The sequence below is a fragment of the Chiloscyllium plagiosum genome, unplaced genomic scaffold, assembly GCF_037043375.1.
Source record: "Chiloscyllium plagiosum isolate Xiang-an unplaced genomic scaffold, Cpla_swu_hap1 HiC_scaffold_36, whole genome shotgun sequence".
Taxonomy (NCBI): domain Eukaryota; kingdom Metazoa; phylum Chordata; class Chondrichthyes; order Orectolobiformes; family Hemiscylliidae; genus Chiloscyllium; species Chiloscyllium plagiosum.
Window position 1 is genome coordinate 28,392,165 of NW_028270174.1, and position 27,010 is coordinate 28,419,174.

The following is a 27,010-nucleotide window of genomic DNA, read 5'->3' on the forward strand; positions in this document are numbered from 1 at the left end:
TCAAATCTCAACCAGGCTTGCAGGAGCCAACTGGAGCTCCCAGTCACCACTCATTTCAATTGCCCATCCCACTCCCTTTCTGAAATGGCCATCTTTCACCTCTCTATTGCCACAGTGAATCAGACCGCAAATTGGGAGAACACCACCTCATCTTTCGCCTGGGCAGCCTACAGCCCAGAGGAATCAAAATTGAGTTCTCCAATTTCAAATAACATTCCCACCCATTCCCCTGACTCCCTTCCCAGCAAACCACCCCCCCCCCCCCCCCCCATTGCATTCTTCTGATCAACCCTTCCTTCCAGCTCCCAACTGGATTCATTCCTCCCATCGACCAACCAACCAGGTCTTCCCCTCTAGCTGTATTCACTGTCCCTACCTCACCACCTTGCTCCTCTCCCCACCCAAAATCCTCCCAACTCCAGGCCCCTTTATCTGCAGCTCCCCTCACCCCTCCCCCAGTCATGAAGAAGGTTTACATCCAAAACGTTGACTTCTCCACCTCCTGATGCTGCCTGGCTTGCTGTGTTCTTCCAGCCTCCTGCCTGTCTACCTTGGATTCCAGTAGCTGCAGGATTTTTGTCTAATGGTAGGACTCAAATACGGGTCCCCAGAACCTGCTCTGGGTCTCTGGATTAACAGTCTCGCGATAATACCAATAGGTCATCGCCTCCCCTAATAATTTCTGCTAAAAGTAATTGCAATTGTGATTAACCCTAGTTAAAAATCACACAACACCACACTATAGTCTGACAAGTTTATTTGGAAGCACTAGCTGTCGGAGCGCTGCTCCTTCATCTGGTGGTTGTGGAGTATAAGTCCGTAAGACACAGAATTTATAGCAAAAGTTTACAGTGTGATGTAACTGAAATTATATGTTCAAGAAGACCTGGATTGTTTGTTAAGCCTCTCATCTTTTAGAATGAGCATGTTGGCTTCAGTTCTTTCATATATAAATTCCAGTATTCTGACTGGGAGGGAACACTTCTGTCTGTTGATTGTTGTGCGGTGTCCATCTATCTATTGGTCTCACCAATGTGCCATGCCTCAAGGCATTCTTGCCCACAGCATGAGATAGACCACATTGGCTGAGTCACATGAGTACATGCCACGTACATGATGGGTGGTGTCCCCACGTGTATAGGTGGTATCCATATCAATACTGACACGTCTAGCAGCATCTGTCGAGACAAGGTTGCTGCCTTGACAAATGTCTGCCCCACCACCAAAATGGAGCCCGTAGGTCTTGTAGCAGACATGAAGGAATTCATCAGACAAATGAGACTCCGGGAATTCTTTCAAGATACCAGCAGTGATCCCAGTGAGCCCACCGAGAAACCGGAACAGTCATCAAAGGGATCCGTAGAGGGGCGACCAAAGAAGGGGTCAACTTGGACCCCACTGGAGGGCTGCTGCCCTGGGCTTGAGAGGTATGCTCAAACCATCAGGAAATATATAAATGCCAGGTTCATCAGCCGTACCCACATGGTAGAGCAGAACTTCACCTGATCACAGCACAACACCATCCAGGCTCTCAAAACCAATCACAACATTGTCATCAAACCAGCAGATAAAGGAGGACCCATCGTCATTCAGAATAGAAGTGATTACTGCAAGGAAGTGTACCGGCAACTGAACAACAAGGAACACTACAGGCAACTACTGGCCAATCCAACCAAAGACCACACCCACGAATAAAACACATTGATCAGGACTTTGGATCCAGTCCTTCAGAGTTCCCTATGTGCCCTTATCCCACGTATTTCTCACATAGGCGACTTCTACTGCCTTCCTAAGATACACAAAGCCAACACACCAAGACGTCCCATCATATCAGGCCTTGGGACCCTGTGTGAGAACGTCTCTGGCTATGTCGAAGGCATCTTGAAATCCATTGTACAGGGGACCCCCAGCTTCTGTCGCGACACTACAGATTTTGTAAGATCCCCGACAGAATGGAAACGGGCCCTTCGGCCCAACAAGTTCACACCGACCCTCTAAAGAGTAACCAACCCAGACCCATTCCCCTACATTTACCCCTGACTAATGCACCTAATACTATGGGCAATTTAGCATGGCCAATTCATCTAAACTGCACATCTTGGATTGTGGGAGTATCCCGGAGCACCTGGAGGAAACCCACGCAGACACGGGGAGAATGTGCAAACTCAACACAGACAGTCGGCCAAGGTTGGAATCAAACCCAGGTTCCTGGCACTGTGAGCCACCGTGCCACCACACCACTGAGCCATGATTTCTTACAGAAACTCAGCACCCACGGACCAGTCGAACTGGAATATTCCACATCACAATGGACGTTTCCGCACTCACACCAGCATTCCCCACAATGAACGGCATCACGGCAACAGCCTCAGTACTCAACACCAACAATTGCCGATTTCTGAGCACCATCCTACAACTCATCCGCTTTATCCTCGACCACAACATTTTTACCTTTGACAACCAGTTCTTCATCCAGACACATGGAACAGACATGGGGACCAAATTTGCACACCAATATGCCAACATTTTTATGCACAGATTTGAACAAGACTTCTTCTCTACACAGGACCCCCCAACCAACATTATACACCAGGTACATTGACAATATTTTCTTCCTCTGGACCCATGGGGAGGAGTCACTGAAACAACTATATAGTGATATCAACAAGTTTCATCCCACCATTAAACTCACCATGGACTACTCTCTAGTACCTGCCTCATTCTTGACACATGCATCTCCATCAAGGATGGACACCTCAGCACCTCACTCTACCGCAAACCCACGGATAACCTCACGATGCTACACTTCTCCAGCTTCCACCCAAAACATATTAAAACAGCCATCCCCTATGGACAAGCCATATGCATACATAGGATGTGTTCAGATGAGGAGGAATGTGATGGGCTCAAGGATGCCCTCACAAGAACGGGATATGATACTCAACTCATCGACCACTAGTTCTGACGCGCCACAGCGAGAAACCGTAATGATCTCCTCGAGAGAGACACGAGCTGCAACTGACAGGGTACCCTTCGTTTTCCAGTACTTCCCAGGAGCCAAAAAACTACGCCATGTTCTTTGTGGCCTGCAACACATTATCAATGAGGATGAGCACCTCACCAAGACCTTCCCCACACCTCCACTTCTCACCTTTAAACAACCACCAAACCTCAAACAGATCATTGTTCGTAACAAACTGCCCGGCTCTCAGGACAACTCCACACAACCTGGTCATGGCAGATACTGCAAGACATGTCAGAGTGTCGACACGGATACCACCATTACACATGGAGACGCCACCTACTATGTACGTGTCAGGTACTCATGTGACTCAGCCAACGTTGTCTATCTCAAATGCTGCAGGCAAGGATGCCCTGAGGTACATTGGTAAGACCAAGCAGAAGCTACAGCAATGATTGGACCCCGCACAATAATCAACAGACAGGAGTGTTCCCTCCCATTCAGAGAACACATCAGCAGGCCAGGACATTCAACCTCAGACTTTGGGTGACCATCCACCAGGGCGGACTTTGGGACAGGCAACAACACAAAGTGGCCGAGCAGAGGCTGATAGCCAACTTCGGTGCCCATGGGGACGGCTTCAACCAGGACCTTGGGTTCATGTCACACTACAGGTTACCCCACTGCAACACACGAACACGCTCACACAACTCAAACAACTCAAGCATACACTCACACACGCACCCTCTCACAGACTTATATCCCTTTAAACTCACACTCACACACATATACATACTCACACTCTCTCACAGGCACTCATACCCACCCCCCACCTCCCCGCATGCATACACATACACATTTAAGTTTGTGGGGTGAACTTGTACTTGCAGAATTACATTTTATTTTGCTCAAAAACTGCATGAATCCATGTAAAATTCTGTAAATCCCTTTTTTAGATTAGAATCAGTCTGAACATTGGGGCACAGACAGTCTCACACAGGGCACCTCACACCTTCAATGGATTATCTGAGCTGACATGGCACCTATTGTTAAAGTTCACTTGTCAATGTAAGTTTAAGAAAGTTCTGGAATTTAGATATGAAAGAACTGAAACCAACATGCTCATTCTAAAAGATGAGAGGCTAAACAAACAATCCAAGTCATTTTGAACATATAATTTCAGTTACATCACACTGTAAACCTTTGCTATAAATTCTGTGTCTTACCGACTTATACTCCACAACCACCTGATGAAGGAGCAGTGCTCCGACAGCTAGTGCTTCCAAATAAACTTCTTGGACTATAACCTGGCGTTGTGTGATTTTTAACTTTGTACACCCCAGTCCAACACTGGCATCTCCAAGTCATGATTAACCCTAGGGCCTGTACTTTCTGACTCAGACAGCAGCAGTAGGGTAAGCTCAGCAATGGAAGATTGCAACAATTGGAGATTTCACAAATGTAGCCTGCAACCATTGCAGGGCTGCAGGTGTCAGAGCTGACAGTACGTTCATTGTTAATCCTTCATCTCACATCACATTTCCCGCTCATCACAAAATCTCCTCTGATATTCAGGTTACAGATGGTGTGAACTTGCATATCCTGCATTCTGTCCCTCCTCTCACATTTGCACCTTTCACATTTTAGATAGCCAGAAAATACAGCAGCCTGGCCAGATATTGGTGCAGGAAGAAAGAATGGGTAAAGGAGAAGAGACTGCAGATAAATAAAATCCATCACTCATATTCATGCTTGCAATTATCAACTCAGATGCCTCCAGTGCATGTATTTTAAATGTGCTTGGTGACACACTGAGCATGAGTGGACTGCAGACAGAGCAGGAGAAAAGTGTAGTGTGAGTACCTGCTTCAGAGTATCCAGATCAGGACTTCAATAAATCTTTGGTCTGTCCGAAACATGTTGATCTTCCAGCTGGAGGAGTTGACCCCAAGAGGGGGGTGCGCGAGAGAGAGGGGGGCGCGCGAGAGATACTGAATACTGAGTCAAAGCTCAACTTGGTGCCATGGAAGATTGCAATACTGCCTCAGAGACTGTGAATATCATGTTGAAAGAAATTTATAGAATGTCTCAGCATTCCAGCAATATGTCCTCCAGTGTATCACTCGAATTTTTGAGACAAAACACCTGGTATATGGAGCATGAGTCTGTTGTATTCTTTCATAAGGTGTATCCTCCCACCACTGACAGGCCACAAATACCTTTGCTATTGCCTGCCACTCAGCCAACCCAAAGTGAAAATTCCAGTCTGACACAATTCAGTGCAAGCCCAATGCTGCTCAAGCTTGATGCGTAAGGCCATTTACAATCACACCAGGGAAAGTCGGCAGTCTTCCACCAGTCACACTGCAGTCATTGCAATATTATTGCATAGATGCATTAGAGCAGGTAAAGACACATGCATACAGGTACCAAAGGAATGCAATAATGTGATCAGTTGCCAATTGTACGAAACGTTTGAGGGGTTTATTCTGTTGGTTTAGAATAACTGTTGGTGGTGATTTTCAAGTCAATATTATGGCCATAAAACAGTGTGAATGGACTCTAGATATGAATGTAGCTAGGAGTGAGGCAGTTAATGAATGGGAAATTAAAGTCGTGTTCACTGATATTGCAGTCAGATGAGTCAATCACAGGAAGACCTGCAGGGAAGGAGTATATTAATGGCCTCTTCTGTTTCTCAGGTTTAGTGCCTGTTTCTCTTGTTCTCCGCAAGGATAGAGTTCTCTGGCCTTTTTCCTTTGCCATCAAGCATCTCAGCTTCTTTCCCACCCTTATTACTGAATTCTACACCCTTTTAAAAGGCTTTCTTTCCTCATGGTGATGAGGCCTTTGTCTGCCAGCACTTATGAGAGAATTATCAGCATGTCTACTCCAAAACTGAGAAGATGACTTGCATTGACTTTGCCGGTCCAGCTGCAAACTACTTGACATTCCACCAATATAATCATAAAGCCTTTTCTGCACCGTTTCCCCTTGTTTGTGTTTTCTTTCTTCAATCTACTACCTGGTTCTCCATTCCACCCTTCTGCTGCCCGACTCCACCATTACCCTTATTGCTCCCTCTTCCATCCACCTCTACCCCATTACTCATTGCCTTGTCTTGCTCATTTTAATTATTACTTTTTTATGAAATTAGCCACATGCAGTTTTATATTAAAGAACCTGTTTGAAAATAGAACAAGTGGGAAGACAAAAGATTTGTTTTTAAACAGAAAGAACTTCTAGTAATAAAATCAGGCTATACTCAAGTAATTTTATAGCTTTGTTTGTACTTTAAAAGAATTATAATGCTAAATGTGAGCTGATATAATTATGTAATTTAGAATATCATCCCTTTAGAAAAAGATTAATTATTCTTCATTTTCACTTTCTCAGTCCCCTTTAGGATCAGGCATCTTAACCAGCAGTCAGAGGAGTTGGGGAAGGCAGAGCCTTGTTACCGTGCATCTGTCTTGAGTTGGCCTAGGGAATAACATAGGATGTCCAATTTTGCTCTCCTTGCTGGACTCTAGTTTGCAACTTCCCTAATAGAATAACAAAGGTCAACATATGATGCATTGCAGGCTCAATCTGTGAGCCTGGAACTCTTTGGCACAGTGTATTGGAGCACAGGATACCACCTTCTGTGCCATGGCATTGCCTTGGAATAGAACCCTGTTTAATGTTTGTTGAACAGAATGCCAACTAATAAGGCAAGTTTCACTTCCTGCTTCCTGCTTCCACCGGGGTTTCAAATCCAACTCGTTTTCTATCCAAAACAGATTTGCAGTTTTGAAAATCTGTTTGCACCTGTCATCACTCATAAAAATAATGAAGAACTACCTGATTGTGCGCGTGACTATCAGATTCTGATTTGCATTCAGGCTGTCACTTCACACTTTGAAACATATAGGACCCTTCAGTCTGAACTAATATAATCCAATGTCAGAAAATTGCAATAATAATTTTTGAATTTATCTAAAATGATAGAGTGCATCAGAAATGATCAAATGTAGAAATTCAGCAAAATTCATTGTCGGGCATCTCTTAGGTAATTGCTTAGAAAGGTTATTTTCCTTGATATTTTCAAGTGGGTGGGATGGGTAAAACTTGTGTTGTATGTGTATGGGTGCATGTGTGTATTCAGAACATTAACGTATTTTCCTTAATTCATGCTAATACAAGAATCTCACAGAAGCTGATGAACACTAAAAAAAAAACTCTACACAGGCCCTAAAAGCTGAAGGTTCAAGTGGTAATCAATAAATGGCCCTGAATCTAAGCCTATAAACAAGTCTATTATTCTGCAGTAGTTATTTGGGTTATGTTCTGTTTAATTACATAAAGCTCCATGTTCCCACCAGTCCTTCAGATTGTGTTCCAGAATTTGGTCCCTTTTTCTGTGAAAATTGAAACACAAAAGGCTCGTTTAAGATGCAAAACCAAATCTTTTTACTCAGAGTGCAGCAGGACAGGAGGTCTTTGTATTCCTTGTAAATTTTATCAGAGATAAAATACACAAAACCGTATTTGTCTAAGATGAATGAACTTGAAATTTGCATAGGCAGCTACGAACACTGAAAATCTAAGGTTGATACTGATTGGGGCTATGGTCCTCAGAACATCAGCTTGATGCACAATCATTTGCACTTGAAACCAAAAACCAAACACTTTGCACATAGTTTCAACTATACCACAAGGAGATGGTCTCAATGGAGACCATCTCCTATTGTACAATTCAAAATATCTGCAAACTTTCCATGGACACCATCTGATGATGGGGATAGTGGTGGTGCACGTGATACCCATTCTAATATAAACGAGAGACTTCTATCATTGAGGGACATTGCTCAATCACCATGAGAATGGCAGGCACCCATGCACAAAGTGTGCACCTACATTACTAGCTGTTGCGAACATCCGTGAGTGAAATGGGCATGCTGTAGTAAGGTGCAGTAAAACCTAGAAACAAAACAATGTCCCCCAAACAGTGGAGCTCTTCTGCAAGAGGCAGCATTGTTTTAATTTTGACTCACTTCTGTCCCCTGCATCATACTTCAATCCCAGACAAATGCCAATAAGGAATTTCAATTGCCAGTGATCCACAAAAGGTTATGTGTTGGGTGACAGAATGTAAAACTACTGCCAAGCACTGGATCCCACTGAAGGCTTGGTAACAATGAGAATCTAACATTGATAATTCATGCAAACTAATGATGATAGGTATGCCTCCTACAGGCAACTGCAAAACTTTACATGCAAGGCAAGTCCCTGGGCTTCTCCAGGTTCCAACTCAAGAGTTGGCCCCTTAGGAGCCAGAACCATGTACTTGCATTATCTGGATTGTTGAACCGAATAACAGAAAGCTCTGCAAAGAAGTTTAATTCCTTCAGTAGCCTGTTGTCAGGAGTTGGGTGATTGTGAGGTAGGGTATATAACCTAGCTATTGTCCTTCTGCATTCTCAAAGGAAATGTGGTTTCTGAAACAAGTTAATTGGGAAGTTAGTAGCTAAGAAAGACAAGAAAACAGAATGAAAAGAAATAGAGATTAAAAACAAGATCTCACAAAAAGATGATATTTATTAATACTCATTTGGGTCAACCAATGCTTGCACATGCCAGCACTCTCACCGAGTCTAACCTTGCTTCCCAGGTTGAACACAGACAACAAATTAACTGTTTCAATTGTTATCATGATATGCAGACAGTTCCTACTGCATTAATACACATGCAGTTTTTTAAATGACTTTTTAAATGAGCATAATTCATAAGAAAGGCTGATATATTAATTTTAAAACTTGCCTAAATACCAAGTCTGTAAAGTTCTTGCATTCTCTCTCTACTTTCACACACAGATTTCTGAGAGAAAAGATTAATAACTGAAGAAATTTATTAAACGCATTTTGCATTAAACAACAAGTTGTTTATTCTAGATTTAGCCTAAGTATTTTCTGTTGCTATTAGGTTACTATATCTAAAAACCAACAGCATGAGATTAATAATATTTCTTCTATTAAACAATGCATTTAATCTTCCCACTGATTTGCATGGGGCATAAATCCTACTCCTTCACTAAGCTTGGAAACTTCTTTTTCAAAGGCTGATTACTAACTCAGGGAGAAACAACACAGTCTTAGGCATGAGGTCAAATTAACTCTTAATTGTGCAGTGTTTATTTTATTTGAGGCTGGTGTGCGATTTAATAAATTAGACTAACGCTATAATGATAAATACTTAAATTAACTGGTAAGCACAATGGAAGCTTTGGCTCGTAACGCATACATCTGTGTAACCTAATTACAGTGATTGTTAAAGTTTTCAATGAATGTAAATTGTGTCTAGTTCGCACGGCAGCAACGCACACTGCATGGCGGGGGCCGGGATCCCCAGGTCACGCTTGCTTTGGCTCACATTCACATTCACACAGTTATTAGCATAGACTCCATCTGGTCCATAGTATACCTGCAGTCTGCAGCCAAGCACAACATAAAGCAACTGAATGAAGAGGGGCCAGGCTGGCAAACAGAAGTGACTGACACAGCTAAAAGTGTGGCCTGTAAAAGTAGAAATGGGAATTGTTGTTCTTTTGCTAGAGACATAAGTGAAAAAACAGTTGTGCCTGCATTGGCAGTAACATGCAGAGCTGACGGAACAGAGCTAGTGAAAGCACACAGCCTTATCTCCTCAAAACAGCACACTCCAGTTAATTCTTACACTTACACATCACAACCAAAACAAATACATTAGTTATATTATTTATACCTGCTCCTCTGTCTTTCAATGTTTTATACATTCGTGTCTTTTTCTTGAGAAATTTTATGAAACTGTTTAGTTTCTTCCCAGTCGCAAACCAAGAGAAATTGCGAATACAGCTGGGCAGACAACTCGCTCCTGTGTGTTGGTGATTAACCAAGCTTCCATGCTTTCTAGCTCCTCCTCCAGTCACTTGGTGATGGTTGTAGCACAGGAATGGCTTTCTGGGTGGAATTTAATGCCCCTGCTCTTGCAATGCCCCAGTGATGAATTTAGAGGTTGGAGCACTTATCCAGTTGGAAGCTATGGTATGCCTGACCTCTGCCACTATTTTTGTTTTCTGTTGTTTGCTGAGTTGTTTTTGTACAGTTTCTTCAGTAATCAGGTGATGCTACAGTGCAGTTGTAGCATATGTGTACTATAGAATTAAAATCTTATTCACAGTACAAAGTGATCCCAAAACCAGGGGATTTGAAAAAAAAAGCTCAGTAGCCCAGTCCCATTCATTTGTGAATGGTGAAGGACAATTAAAAGTTGTAGGGAAAAATGCCTCACTCTCAAGGCTAATGAGTCAAGCAAGTATCAACCTTTATCTGAGTATATGTCAAGGTCACCTAAATAACTCCCCTGTGTTTGTTCATAACTTTATAGTTTTGCTACAAAGTGTGTGGCATTAATCTCTGACAACATTATTCCAGCATGTATACCATAGATGAGTTGTATAATTTGATCAGTAATCTGAACCAGACAAGCCTAGCAGATGTCCCCTGTACATCAATGTATGGCCTTGGGTTTGCCAGTTCCCATGGCTCAACCATCTTGTATGGCCTGCAGTTCCACTATCCCTTTTCTTTCTGTAGCAATGAATCATATGTTTACACAGATTGTTAGGGCTATCATTGTTACAACGGTTGAACCAACACCATCAGAATACCATTGTCAAGTATCCCATCATGCTAAGTGGTCCACATAACTATATCACTTTGTTCAAGATTGCTAATAATAACCCAACTGATAGTAACACATCTTGAAACAAACACTGAAAATGTTGGAGAAACTCAGGTCTGGCAGTATCTGTGGACAGAAGGAGAAAGGGAGGACTGCAGATGCTGGAGGTCAGAGCTGAAAATGTGTTGCTGGTAAAGCGCAGCAGGTCAGGCAGCATCCAGGGAACAGGAGAATCGACGTTTCGGGCATAAGCCCTTCTTCAGGCTTATGCCCGAAACGTCGATTCTCCTGTTCCCTGGATGCTGCCTGACCTGCTGCGCTTTACCAGCAACACATTTTCAGCTCTGTGGACAGAACCAAAGTTAACATCTTGAGTCTTGTATGATTCTTCATACATTACACTTAACACCCCTTGTCCTGACGTTATCCAATCTTGAATGTTTGTCGATAATTAAACAACTAATCTGAGGAAGAGGGTCCGCAAATATTCACATCTTCGGTGATAATGAAGTAAAACGTATTAGTACAAAAGACAAGACTGAAGTCTTTGTGACCATCTCCCAACAGAAGTGGCAACTAATTGTTCTATAGTAGACAAACAGGAGGCTGGATTAACACAACAAGCCAGGCAGCATCAGGAGAAGCATCCCGATGAAGGATCTCTACTGAAACATCGACTTAACCACCTTCTGATGTTGCTTGGCTTGCTGTGTTCCTCCAGGCTCCTCTTTGTCTACAGATAGTTCTTCTATAACACAATGGTTGTGTTCTTGTGCAACCCTCTTTTATAGAAAAATCACCCTTTAGAAACAGTGCTTAAAGTGTTGGCGATGTGATCATGTTACAGACAACACACATTTAATGCTTTAGAAAGTGTCCCCAATTCGTCAATCGCGTTAATAACGAAACACATATTATAGCTGAACAACCTATACTTTGGATTCCAGCATCTGCGGTGTTTTTGTCTCTAATTGGTTATTCTATGTCATCCTCTTCCTGAGGGCGTCAGCATCACAAATACCCATCTTCAGTCATTTGAGTTCGCTCCAAAAGCAATCAAGACATGGCTGAGCACACAACACATAATAAAGGTTATGCTCCTAACAAGATTCCAGCTATAGTACTGAAGACTTTTACTTCAGAAGCAAATGCTCCTGGAACTGAGTTATTCAACTTCAATGACAGCTCAGACATTTACCCAACAATGTGAATTATTTCACAGGTTTGTTATATCTAAAGGCAGCTAAACATATCAGATGCAACTAGTCTCTCTTCATCAATTTACTCTTGACCATCAGTGAAGTAATAGAAAGTCTCATCGACAATGCTGTCAAACAGCTTTCACTGAGCATTAAACAGTTCATTAATGTTCAGCAAGGACTCTCCCCACCCCCACTCTCCTCTCATTTATCTCTCCACTCTGCAGGCACCCTGCTTCTATTCCTGATAAAGGGCTTTTGCCCGAAACATCAATTTTCCTGCTCCTCGGATGCTGCCTGACCTGCTGTGCTTTTCCAGCACCACTCTAATCTAGACACGAGGACTCCAATATGACCACTCAGCTCTAGATCTCACCACAACCTCATTCAACATCTTGAATATCTTGATTATTCAGGATCCATTTGGTTAGCACCCCATTCAACACCAAAAACTTCCATTTCCTCTCCCACAGGCGTACTGGAGCAGCAGATTCTATGATACACACAATGCACTGCAGCAATTCACCGATGCTCATTCAAAAGCAGGCTTAATACTCCTAACCATCAAGAAGAGCAAAGGCAACAGGGTATGATAACACCAATATGTGCGAGTTCCCACCCACCCCCAGTTCTGGCCAATCCCCGTGCCCCCCCCCCCCTCACCCAACCCCACACACCATCCTGACTTGGAATTGCATTGTTGTTCCTTCATTGTAGATGGCTCTAAATCCTGGAACTGCCTTGCTAACAGCACTCTGGGTATATTTACACCTGACCACAGTGATTCCAAATGGCCTCTCCTCATCACTTTCTTAAACCAATTAGGTAATTGTGAGCAATGGCCACATAAATAAACAAACAAAAGGTGACACTAAGTTGAAAGGAAGGAATTCATCAGTTTTCTCTTAAATGATCACAACTGTGTGTGTGTGTGTGTGTGTGTGAGAGAGAGAGAGACAGAGAGAGAGAGACAGAGAGAGAGAGAGACAGAGAGACAGACAGACAAAGAGGCCTCATTTGTGTCAACATTTTCACTTGGACTTGGACAGTTTCCATATTTATAACAAATATATTAGAAAGCAGGAACAGCTGCTGTGTGCCTCTCGATGTGTACCATAATTCTAACAGCTACATCATCAAACAAAAGTTAGCATCACATTCATGGTTTCTGCTCTATCTGGTGGTGTTCAAAAGGAGTATCATATTTTCAAGTTTCTGTCAAAGACGATACAGGATCTCCACACTGTATGACTGCAAAGTGCCTTGGACTGGAAGAACACTATTAATGGCGTATGCAAAGAATTCCACACTGTGACACGCAGTGACATCTGTACCGTCAGCTTTCTTGTGAAAGAAAAGCAGCTCAGCAGTGGTGCTCAAATAAGGCTTCGAAAACAAGAAGTGCCATCATGTCCAGGAGCTATTTGCCAGTTTTATTATTATCACTATTTTTCTGCATATGGGGAAACAATAATCTTGGTAATGTTTCTCTGTCATACAGAATCAACAATCTCATTGACTTGTCACAATTTCAGTGAGCACACAGATGAAAATATATGTAATCTCCTAAAGTAAAAGGATTTTCAGGCTGTACTTGGAAGTCATGTTACTACACTACAGACTGAAGAAATCAAAATAGTTATATGTCAAGATAGAAAATAACTAGGTGTCTCATTGTTAAAGAATATATATTTCTAATAGGCAATTCATTGATGAATTTGCACTTGTTGATATTGATATGCATGGTCCTTTAATGTACTGGCATGAATTCATTTTAATGTCATGCTTTAATCATTAAAAAACAGAAGCAAAAGCTTCATTTACATCTTATTTATTTTCCTGGGCTGCTGTAGACATAGCCACGACTAAAACAACAGAGCTGTAAACAAGCTCTGACTGCGAAGGTGCTTTCTCCCAGCATCACAATGATGCCTTGCCCCTGCCTCAGAGGGGAGTCATATTTTCTAACCAGACATGGGGTAAAGATGATGTTTCTTACCCAAGGCCCTTTATGTCCCACCCTCAATCATTAGGAATGAACCAGTAACTGATCTGCATCTTCAGTTTTATACTGAACTCACATGCTGAAAACCAAACCATACACCAAATCAGTACACCTTGTTTTTGCAGCATTTCCAAAGAAATATTGAAGCATTGTTCATTGAAGCAGTTATGTTGTACAAATATCCCTGTGGAAGGAACAAATATACAGGCAATGAATATTTGTGGCTTCCCACTCTGGGTCGAGGAGGCAGTCCTTCAATGTTTAACAGGCAGCACAAATAATACACAACCTCAAATGAATTCTCTCACTAAACATCCATTAATCTGCAGGTATTTTTGTAATCCCAGTCCTGTGGGAGTTGCATGAAACTAGCAGCACAAGGTCTTTAGCTGGTCTGAATGTTCGATCAAACTGCATATAATTCGCAAGAATAAAAACAGTTGTTTTACATTATGCCAGATTCATTGCACAGTAGAGTTTATTTTAGATTTTCTTAATGGTCTTCTGGTTGTACAAACTGATAATTAGGCTGAGAAAAGTGCTTTGTGCACCATCTGTGTACGACGTTGTTTTGAAAAGGAGAGCCGACTGTCAATCAATCAACCTTTTGAGGGTTGCTGTAGGAAGTCTGTGCCATAAAAGGAATTACATGTCACCCCTGTGCTGCTTTAGATATTTCAAAGAATTAAAAACAGCTTTAATAGTGGTCCCAGTGGTGCTACATCGGCTGTGTATTAAATACAAGTATTGGCAGGAAGCTGGATTTGTTTCCTGCAATTTCAGCAGACAATGATTTCACACTCTCAGCTGGAGCATCAGGAAAGAGACCTGATAGGCATGAAGCATTTTTCACAATGACAGAAGATGGAGAAATCAGAGGCCCAATTAACTCACACAGCTCCCTTTGATTGACTATAGACCATCATCAACAGGGGCATTGGATCAAGTCACTTTTGCGATAGGAAATGATGTCCACAATGAGACTAAATGTGTGAAGAAAATCACTTTAAAAAGGTCAAATTATAGTTTGACAAGAACTGCATTGCAATTTCACAATTTAATGCATCTAGTAGAGACTTGCAGTTACACTGGTCAAAGAATCAGCGTTATAATCCCACATCATGTCTACACTTCATGAGGACATGACTCCTTACTGAGACCATTAAAGAGCACAATTTTGCCTCATATTTGTGACAATTTCTCATTTCTATTTTCACTTTAGAAAAGAATTTCAGTCGGATTTGGGCCTCCTTGGAAAGGATTGCCAGCTGAAATGCCTTTTTAAAAAAAAACATTCTTTTATTTATAGTTTTACAGATGTCAAAGGTCACTTCTCCCTTCCTTACACCACATCTTCTCCTTACCCCTCTCCTCCCTGCACATACACCTTGCTGAGAAGGAAAGGGGTTGAGGAGGGATATACATTGCGCCTAGCATGGCCTGGATATTTGGATTTGCCAGGAAGGTTGGAGTCTGCAATGTCCTTGTTGATTGGTGTACCAGCTTTACTATGTTCGACATACTATGTGCCAGCCAGGATAGGGGTGAGAATGGGATCAAAAACACACCCTATCCCCAAATAAAACCAATTTTAAGGTGCTTGAAGAATGCTTTAAGTTAATGGGGCAAATCAAAATTACTAAGGGGGCACATGGCTGACACATATTGTCTGGGGGCAGATTGAGAAACGTTGACAGAGTGCACAGTCAGTCATGGTCACAACAAAGAATGGCCCTCGAGCATGTAAACATTTCAGCAGTGTAGAGGGTACTTAAATAGGTGCCCTGACACTGCATTGGCAGAATGGGGCAGTGGGCTGTCAACTACTGGGATCTTGTTGGAGCTGGTGTCATCCCAATTTTGCCAGGTAAACAATCAGGGGACAAGGATGACTGAGCAACCAGCTGACCACTGAGGAAGGCAGAAACTGGCAATGAGAGGACGATACTCAGGCATCATAGCCAGTGTACATAAAGAAAAATGGTCTCCATAGGAAGCGTGGTGCCCTGCACAACATGAGGGTGGAGGTGAGTAATGAGGGACACTGTGTTCACATCAACTGCGTTTGATGCACCAGTGAAGAAAACTAAGAGCCAGCATTGCAAGAGGTGTCAAGATATCTGTGCCTCGCCAACATGACCTTAAACCCAATTCCCTTAAGGTGTCTTCCAAAGATCTTGGGTAGCATTTTGCAAATGGCAGCAGAGCATTGTATCCATGTTAACATGTTGGTCTCCTGTTGGGATATGTCCTATGTGAAGCAAACACTGTTACCTTGGCTTTTGTTAATGGCAAAGCATAGTAACAGTTTTGGCAATGATACTGAAGGCTATAAAGGAGATATGTTCACTGCCACATTTACTTTGTGAGCTAATGCTTAATATTGTAAAACCTCTTGATATGCATTGGAGTCCAATCCACAGCAGTGTTGTGAGATTTCTTGTGAAATTGTAGCAACTAAATTCATCAGTTTATGAGCATCTATTGCACTGAACAATTCAAATATACTTAGCGGCTGGCCTCATGTTCTCACCAATATTGCAGGGCTTTAACATTACTGTTCAAAATAGCCCGAGATCTTTTGGGCTGTTCATTGTGCGGTGGATGTTCACAAATGCCACAGCCTATTTAAACCCTTTCCTACTTTTCTCTGGAAGTGGTGGAGGATAACGGAGGTGAAGGGACTGCAGGGAGAACAAAGGGAGGAAGGATGCGAAACTTGGAAGGAGCTCTGCCTGGGTTGTATTCAGAGCAGTGTGCCTGAGGTAGAAGAACAACTCTTTCTATCTTATAACATTTCTTATGGCTTGAAGGTTCATCAATTCTTAGCTGGATCAAGAGGCAAAAAGTAAAAGTGAGCACGAAAGCGTTAAAATAGAAAACAAGCATCCATCAATGATTTTTTCCTCTAATTTTTCAGACAGGCAATGAAACAGCATGTTGACAGAGACAACAGAAACAGACTCCCCACCAGCCCTGTCTGAGGAGATTTAGAAAGAGGAACAGTCATGAAAGGAAAACTGACCAATGGGGAGATGAAAACAGGGAAGAATATGACAAGCTTGAAATGCATTGATAAATAAAATTAGGCTGTCTAGAGAATTTAAACAATTCTTTGGAACTGACTATTAGGTGCAGGTAAAGAAGCTTCTTTTTGAATGTTCTGTCGATGATTAGTTTGAATAAGCCGGAAGCTTAGAAATGGCAAACATGTCAAATCGCTAAATGATGTCTTTATAAGACGTCAGTGTGGCCTGGAGAACTGAGCTACAAAACCAGAAAATATAATCAGTGAAGCCAACTGATAAGCACTGCAAATAGCTGCCAGTGTGAATTGATGAAGCCTGCTATTGAACAAATTCATGGCCTGGAAAGGATTCACTCTTTTTTCCCCCACTATAGCAGCAGAAAAATATTTACTTCAAATATTATTGTGTGACTCGGTAAATGTGATGAAAATTATATTAACTTTCATTTTTCATTTCCATGACTGCACATGATACGCATTCCCTCAAAATGTCATTGATCACTGCCAAGGTTTAGGTTGAATGTAAAGTATAACAAGCTGTCTAGTTACTTTGTTCTTTGATACTTTCACTCCCTGCAGTATTCAGCTGGTCTCAGAGTGAGAAATGATCCGATATACATGCTGATCTCAATGCCACTCCATAAATGTCTCTAGAAGATATGAAAGGTCAGAGGAGGTTAACTTGCCATTGATCTTCCATCACAGTATGAAACATCTGACCTCTATTTAATGTCAATAAATGCCCTTGTCTCCCTCCCCCTGCCAGACCTTTCCCAATTGCCGAGCTCAGATTCAAATTCTTCTGCAAAATGAAATAGTCAGGAGCCTTTCTGAGATAGACCACACCACCTCTTGTACTGACAAGAATCCCTTAAGGGAAATGTTTTACTGTCTTGGGGTTTTGAGAATTACATTTTTTTAGTCATCAAAGTGGGAATTACCAGTGTTGAAAGTGGAAGGTATTGCCATACTGAGGCATTCCCAGCTCAAGGCAAGGCCAGAGGTTTCCTTAAAGATACTCCTGCTCCAATTGAAATACTTTGTGCAGTATGAGCTGCAGATATGCCGTGCTGCTCTTCTGACAAAGTAACATCAACTCCAAGAAGATTTCCAGCCTCAGACTCACAAGTTAGCACACAGGTTGCACCAGTATTCATTATTCTTCATCTTGCAGCAACCGAACCACTGTGTCTTGGATTGAGAGTGTGTAGTCTGTGATGTGTACTTATTCTCATCAGGAACCTGCCCTGACCATGTGAGGCGAGGTGAACTGGCTCTCCTCATCATAATCACCTCAGTTAGCTGCAACAAAGACTTTTATCATATTTCAATGAACGCATTACAAGGTCTTTTTGAGTAAGAAAAGAGAAATCTTATTACTTACTCTCCCCAGGAAAAATGATGAAAAATGGCATCAAATGTGCAGAACCACAGGTATAATCTTTAAAAAGGAGAAAGTGTCGAACACAAAAAGGAAGATTAAGAATGTGCAGCTTAAATAGTCTTTAGAGTCCTTGAGGTGTTAGGTTTTAACCTGAGACCAGGGTTGTTTGATTGATGCTGAAAATGTGTTGCTGGAAAAGCGCAGCAGGTCAGGCAGCATCCAGGGAACAGGAGAATCGACGTTTCGGGCATAAGCCCTTCTTCAGGAATGAGGAAAGTTTGTCCAGCAGGCTAAGATAAAAGGTAGGGAGGAGGGACTTGGGGGAGGGGCGTCGGAAATGTGATAGGTGGAAAGAGGTCAAGGTGAGGGTGATAGGTCAGACTGGGGTGGGGGTGGAGAGGTCAGGAAGAAGATTGCAGGTTAGGAAGGCGGTGCTGAATTCGATGGATTTGACTGAGACAAGGTGGGGGGAGGGGAAATGAGGAAACTGGTGAAATCCGAGTTCATCCCTTGTGGTTGGAGGGTTCCTAGGCGGAAGATGAGGCGCTCTTCCTCCAACCGTCGTTTTGTTGTGGTCTGGCGATGGAGGAGTCCAAAGACCTGCATATCCTTGGTGGAGTGGGAGGGGGAGTTGAAGTGTTGAGCCACAGGGTGGTTGGGTTGGTTGGTCCGGGTGTCCCAGAGGTGTTCTCTGAAACGCTCCGCAAGTAGCCGGCCTGTCTCCCCAATATAGAGGAGGCCACATCGGGTGCAGAGGATGCAATAGATGATGTGTGTGGAGGTGCAGGTGAATCTGTGGCGGATATGGAAGTTTCCTTTGGAGCCTTGGAGGGAGGGAGGTGAGGGGGGAGCTGAAAATGTGTTCCAGCAACACATTTTCAGCTCTGATCTCCAGCATCTGCAGACCCCACTTTCTCCTTGTTTGATTGTTGGCTTATATCCTCAGAAGTGAGTAACATTTGTAGAAATTATTGAGTTTTAAGTAAATGAATGGTGTATCTCCAATTTGCTTTGTCATAGGGTGCTGTTTTTGAGAAGCTAAGAGAAATAGGGAGTGAGAGAGCAAGCATCTCATTCTGCTGTTTTAAATCTATTTTTCTCTTTCTATTCTGCCCAAAAGCCAATGCCTGCAATTTGTTACTTTACGCATTCCATGTCTGACTTCTTGTTTCAACATCGAAAAGAGTGGTGCTGGAAAAGCACAGCCGGTCAGGCATCGTCCGAGGAGCAGGAGACCCGACATTTTGGTCATAAGCTCTTCATCAAGAATGAGACCTCATTCCTGATGAAGGGCTTATGCCTGAAACTCCTGCTCCTCAGATGCTGCCTGACCTGCTGTGCTTTTCCAGCACCACACTCTTCGACTCTGATCTCCAGCATCTGCAGTGCTCACTTTCTCCTTTTTTCAACATGGACAATTTGTAAGTAAATTTGATCCCAACATGTAAAAATTCTGGAAGTACATAAATCAAACATGAAACACAGATCTGACTGAGTGGTTTCAATCATTTTGATGATGTATTAATTTCAGTTCAGACCAAGTCTTTTTATTGATGGTATCATTAAAGTCAAGCTCAACATGGTCATGTGATCACCACAGCAATCCTAAGTCTGTTTTTGTCCTTTTCTAAAACCATTTTAATTCATGAAAGGCCCAGGTATTAACATCAGAGGATTGAAATCAAAATCTGATGATTGATTTTTCTCACTATCAAAATAAATTGGATTTAATCTTATCAGACGTATTTAGTATAGGAATCTAACAGCAGTCAATCTTGATCCTGTTTGTCAGAGTTAAGTGTGTATGCAACATTGAAAAGGTATTGATTTGGCATACTCAAAGTGGCCTTTGTTGCATTCAAATAGCCAAAACTGAGTGTTAGGTATGACATCAACATCTGGTGAGTTAGCCCCCAAATCTCACTGACCTCATTTATAACCAGATAACCTGTTTTCCGTTGTTAAATGAGAGGGAGCTATTGACTCAGAGACTCTGGATAATCCTAGCTCTTCTGAAAAATAGTGCTGTTTGAATTTCACAACAACATGAGAGGACAGATGGGGCCTATGTTTAATGTCTCGCCCAAAACGCTGCATTTTTCACAATGCAGTGCTGGAGTATCAGCCTAGATTTATGTGCAGACATGAAATTTAAACCCACAGCCTTCTGACTTATGGGTGGGAGTGCTACTAACAGAGGTTCAGCTGGCACTGAAATTGTTTCAAAAGAAGCATTTTCTAAACCAAAACTCATACCAGAGTATTTTGGTCTGACACTGTCACAGGCAACATTTTCAACTTAATTTGATTTAATTTACGATGATATCAAATTGGTAATGTTTCACCCTTTCTAAGCTTACAGCAGCTAGTATACACGCGAGTCGTTAATAGTGAACAATGGCATGTCACAGCTAATTGCAGTCAATGATGTCAGTTAATTTGAATCCAATTGAAGTTCCCAGTGCCACAAATATCGATGGCTTACTTTCGTCTCACTGTATGCCTCCAGAGCAGCTGCCACGTTCTGCACAACAACATCTTAACTTCAGGCAGAGCTAATGAGGTGAGCAGAACAAACTGTTGCCAAAGAAACCGTGCCAGCACAGTACAGTGGGCATCATTCTCCTTATTGTCCATCTGAAAAGTGCTTGTCACTTCCTGTCCTTCTCCCCACACGAACAAGATTGGTCGATCCTCCCAGGTCCTGACCCCAACCAGCAGCCAGATGTCGAGCAGCTTCAGGAACGAGAGCAAAGATGTGGTCGCACGCATGACGAGGTCAAAAGTCAATCCTTTGCAAAAGCAAGAAGAAATAGATGGGAACCTATTTCACCTTTTTTTTTAGCATGTATTATTGTTGAAGATGTGACAATAATAGGAACCTAAGGGGTTACTATTTTTATGATTATTATTCTAACCAAGGTTTCAAGCAAAAGATTAGGTGCTCAAAGATTTTCTTTCAAATTGCTATTTTTTGCTGTATAGGCCGAATTGTGTGAGAACAGAATGACTTTTACTAGAGCTCCTGCAGCACCGCATTAGTGCTTTATGGACCATTATTTGCAAATATATTTACAACTATGAGCTGTCAAGCTTGTAAGGCAATGCTAACAATAGGAAAAAGAAGAGTGAAAGAGCCCAGATAACTCTCTTTATGTGTGTTCTGTGGAACTGCCCCTTAGTGAAAACCCTTCTCTCATTACACCTGTGACTTGCATTGGACAGAGAAGAAAGCTGATGTTGAATACAAAGTGTGCATCTAAAATCATGGATGAGCAAACGCCAGTTGTGTAGGTGGTTATAATTGGCTGTGAGTTACTATATAAATAAAATTAGTAGATTCATGGTAAAGTGTAAAACTTAGTGTGAGCTCCTTCTGAAATAAAAAAGAAAGCCAATAAACACCACAAAACAAATATAAGAACAGCACACTAAACCAATCAGAACGATTAAAGGTTAAGTGATATTTTCACTCTCAGATGCTGCTCATGCTATTTAATATTGCCAGCAGTTTTGCTGCTCCTTACAGATTACGTACATGCACCACCACTTATTAAAATACTATCCTCCTTCTCAGTACGCACACAACTGCAACTAGGTGAAAGTGAGGACTGCAGATGCTGGAGATTAGATTCAAGATTAGAGTGGTGCTGGAAAAGCACAGCAGGTCAGGCAGCGTCCGAGGAGCAGGAAAATCGACGTTTTGGGCATGAGCTCTTCTTGATTAAGGTTTCCTGCCCAAAACATCGATTTTCCTGCTCTTCGGATGCTACATGACCTGCTGTGTTTTTCCAGCACCACTCTAATCTTGACATAACTACAACTGACACCTTCAAAAATCAGGAAAACCACTTCAGGATGTTTGCTTCATTTTCTTCACAGAAATGGTTTTGAAAATGAGTTGAGTTCAAGCGCTGTTTTTGGTTTCAAACAAAGAGTGGAATCCAACTCTGGCACATCATTTCTGATGTTGAATCTGATGTCTCAGTTTTAGTGGATACCCAACAATGAGAATTAAGCTTAAACATAACAGGTTCATACAGGGGAGACAAGTATGGTCACTAAATAGGCAAAACTTTCGATTGGCATAACCAGCCATCAATGACAATGCAGCAGGTATGGACGGCCTAAAAATGAGGCTCTTGGACAAGCCAGGCAGATTCTAAATTATGGATACAGTTTCCTGCCCAACTCCATTGCCATTAACGTTTGATCTATTGTCAGAAGAAAGTGATGGAAGTGTGCACGTTCAAATTTCGTTTGTAAACATTGCACATTGCATTAATTTCACTTTCTCCATGTGTGCCTCATTAGAGTCATAGAATGATGTCTTGGTTGAGTTTTTTGAAGATTTAACAAAGAGGATTGATGAGGGCAGAGCAGTAGATATGATCTATGTGGACTTCAGTAAGGTTTTCAACAAGGTTCCCCATGGGAGACTGGTGGGCAAGGATAGATCTCATGGAATACAGGGAGAACTCGCAGTATTCCAGAGAACATCCCAGCACGGAAACAGACCCTTCAGTCCAATCCGTCCCAGATACCCAACCCAATCTAGTTCCACCTGCCAGTACCTGGCCCATATCCCTCCAAACCCTTCCTATTCATATACTCCAAGGTCTCTTTGTTCAGCAACACTCCCTCAGACCTTACCATTAAGTGTATAAGTCCTGCTAAGATTTGTTTTCCCAAAATGCAGCACCTCACATTTATCTGAATTAAACTCCATCTGCCACTTCTCAGCTCATTGGCCGATCTGTTCAAGATCCTGTTGTAATCTGAGTTAACCTTCTTTGCTGGTTAATTTTGATGTCATCTGCAGACTTACTAACTATACCTCTTATGCTCACATCCAAATTATTTATATAAATGACGAAAAGTAGTGAACCCAGTACCGATCCTTGTGGCACTCCACTGGTCTCAGGCCTCTAGTCTGAAAAACAACCCTCCACCACCACCCTCTGTCTTCTACCTTTGAGCCAGCTCTGTATCCAAATGGCGAGTTCTCCCTGTATTCCATGAGATCTATCCTTGCCCACCAGTCTCCCATGGGGAACCTTGTTGAAAACCTTACTGAAGTCCACATAGATCATATCTACTGCTCTGCCCTCATCAATCCTCTTTGTTAAATCTTCAAAAAACTCAATCAAGTTTTTGAGACATGATTTCCCATGTACAAAGCCATGTTGACTATCCCTAATTAGTCCTTGCCTTTCCAAATACATGTAAATCCTGTCCCTCAGGATTCCCTCCAGCAACTTGCTCACCACTGACATCAGGTTCACTAGTCTATAGTTTCCTGGCTTGTCCTTACCACCCTTCTTAAACAGTGGCACCACGTTAGCCAACCTCCAGTCTTTTGGCCCCTCACCTGTGACTATCGATGATAGAAATATGTCAATAAGAGGCCCAGCAATCACTTCCCGAGCTTCCCACAGAGTTCTAGGGTACACCTGATCAGGTCCTGGGGATTTATCCACTTTTATGCGTTTCAAGACATCCAGCACTTCCTCCTCTGTAATATGGACATTTTTCAAGATGCCACCATCTATTTCCCTACATTCTATATCTTCATGTCCTTTTCCACAGTGAATAGTATTTGTTGGAATACCTTAGTCAGGGTGCTAAAGTTATGCTTTAGTGACGGTTGGCACTTATCGATGGTGATAGGAAATTTAGGTATATTTCTTTATTGTGGAAGAAATAATGTTCATTCTTTATTGAATGTCATTTTAGCATCTAGTTCTTGTCATTCTGTGGGACTTGGCTCAACTTGCAGGTTCATCTGGTCTTCACATTGATCAGAACATTGCCTGAGATCACTCTGTCCAGGGATCATTGGGCTATTGGAGATGGAGTGATTGTAATGAGGTAAGCCAGCTGGACCTCATAGAATACTGTTCCCTGATTGGGGCTGTTAATTTGGTTCAATCTGGGAGCCCTGGCTGACATATACAGAGGGAGTGTCAGAGATGCTGACATTCTGGTAGCTGATCCTGAATGAGGGAGTATAAAGATCTATTCATGTGTAAAGGATGACTTGGATACTGGCCTCTATGGAGTTATTTCAGGGGTGAATTATATTCCCTGGCAGCCAACATCCTGAGGTGGACCTGGATGGAGACAGTGCTGACATCATCCTTTATGCCTCTCATTCTCTTCAAATGACTGACTGCCCCCATTAGTACCAAGCTGTCCCACTCATCTTGAACCACCATAACCAGAATGTCATGTCTCATCCATTTCATTCCATTATATACCTGACCTCATGTTACACACTTCTGCCCCTCATCCCTGACTCACCCGTTCCAGTCTTGAGCCTCTGTGCAAGCTGCCATGCCCCTGCTCCACCTCTGCTGCTGAAAGGAAAACTGTTTGCCTCAGAGACAGCTGAGCGAAGTCAATTGAAACAAATCCAGGTACTGTGAGATTCTTGAAAGTAGGGCATGACGACAAAATACTTTAATATAATGAGCACTCATGACATGCAAATATATTACAGGTGTGACAGCATGAGGCCTGACCTATCACTATTACTTCATTCTTGTAATCTCTCACTTGAATCTGCCATAAGGAAAGGAGTATTCTGGCTCTCACCTTATTTCCTGTTTGTAATTTCAGTTACATCGCACTGTAAACTTTTGCTATAAATTCTGTGTCTTACAATTATGTCGTCCACAACTACCTGATGAAGGAGCGATGCTCCGGAAACTAGTGCTTCCAATTAAACCTGTTGGACTATAACCTGGTGTTGTGTGATTTTTAACTTTGTATACCCCAGTCCAACACCGGCATCTCCAAATCATGCTTGCATTTTAATAGCATTTTGCATGCAGTGAAATGGCCCAAAGCAGTTTTCCAGAGCACTTTCAAACAAAACCTGACACAAATTGATATTAAGACAAGTGAAGGAGGTAAGTTGTGCAAAGTCTCTTAAAGGAGAAGAGAGATAGAGGTAGACTAAGAGAATTCCAGAGTTTAGGATCTAAGTATCTGAAATTATTATTTTCCAGAAGAAGATGGAGATGCCAGAATTAGAGAAGGGCAGTACACAGAGACGGTTGTAGGTAACAAAAACTATGAGTCCATGGATGGATTTGAGAATATTTTAAACTCACCGTGTTGTCATTCTGAGACCCAATGCAAGTCAGGGAGCATATGGATGATTGGTGACTGGAATGTGGTGTGATTTTAAAATTCAGGCAGCAGAATTTTGGATGAGTTGAAATCTGTGGAGGATGAAATTAAGTCTGGAACGAACAAATGGCCTATGTCAGATCAACAATATTACAAGTGAGAAGTCCTTGATCTTAGCCCAGAGGATATGGGCTTAGAAGATCGTTGCAGGATCAAATAGGACGCCAAGATGGTGAGCAGTCTGGTTTATCTGGAGACAGTATTGTTGAGATACTTGGAGTTATGGCTATGAAACAGAACCTGTGTCTACAATCAAAGCCAATGACCTTGGACTATTTAATGTATCAAATAGGAAATCTATACAATATGTACCAAAGTCTACTGAATGTTGAACAAGCATGTAACAGATCAGATGAAATGGAAGATTGGAAGAGGTGGCAGAGATGGGTGTCGCCTACCCAATAAACACTGTTGGGAGTAGTTTATGGGCTCTTTAAAAGCAGTTAGATTGCTGAACAGAGGAATAAGCAAGAAATAATTGAAGATTGTAACAAAAGTAATGGTCCAGGAAACTTTCTTCTTCGTATAGATTGGAAAAAATCCAGCGGAAAATGTAGCCTGGAGGATGAGCTTGTAGAATTGTTTTCTAACAGAATCATGCATGGTAGTACCATGTAGAGATAAAACTATTTAGTTTTAGTATTTTGTGCTGAGGCTGAGTTAATTTGTAATTCTATCAAAAAATATCCTTTGGGAAAAATGTAATCACAATGCAGTTGAATATATTATTAAGTTTGTGAAAACATACTTGAGTCTGCAAGAGAAATTTAAACGTAAACAAAGCATATTGCATTAGTATAATGGAAAAGCTGGTTAAAGGCGATGGAGAAATAAATTAAAAGGTATGATGGTAAATAACAGTAAAGAAAATGAAGGAATGGGTTAAAGTCTTCACCAAAAGTATGACCCATTAACTCAGAAACAAACATCCATTAGTGGTTTATTAGAAAAGCTAAGGATAGCATTTAAGGAGAGGTTTTGATTGTTGCACAGTCCAGTAATAAGCCTGATTTTATGGAACATTTTTAACAACTTTTGAAGAGTTACCAAAATGCTGATAGAAGGAACAGAAATATCACATAGGAATAATAACCAGGAATATGAAAACAAGTTATAGGAGGTTATACAAGTACAGAAAAAAAAATGTTGCTAGTAAACATTTCTCCCTTAGAAGCAGTGAAAGGATAAATTATAATGAGAATTGAAAAAAAAAGAACAAATATTTTGTGCTTGTCTTCAGCAGAGAAAAACTATTGAAGAAGCTTCATGCACTAAAGGTTGACCAGTCCCCAGTTTGTGATGGTCTATATGTAAAGATTCTAAAACAGGTCACTGCAGAGATAGTTGATGCATGGTTATGATTTTCGAAAATTCCTTAGATTCTAGAACAGGTCCAGGGGATTAAGAGTTTGCAAACATTAAACCACTCAAGAAGCAAAAATGTGGGGAACTAGAAACTACTTTGTCTCCTTCAACCATCAGAAATGTTGGAGCGTATTTTTGGAGAAGTCTTAATAACATGTTAAGGAAATCA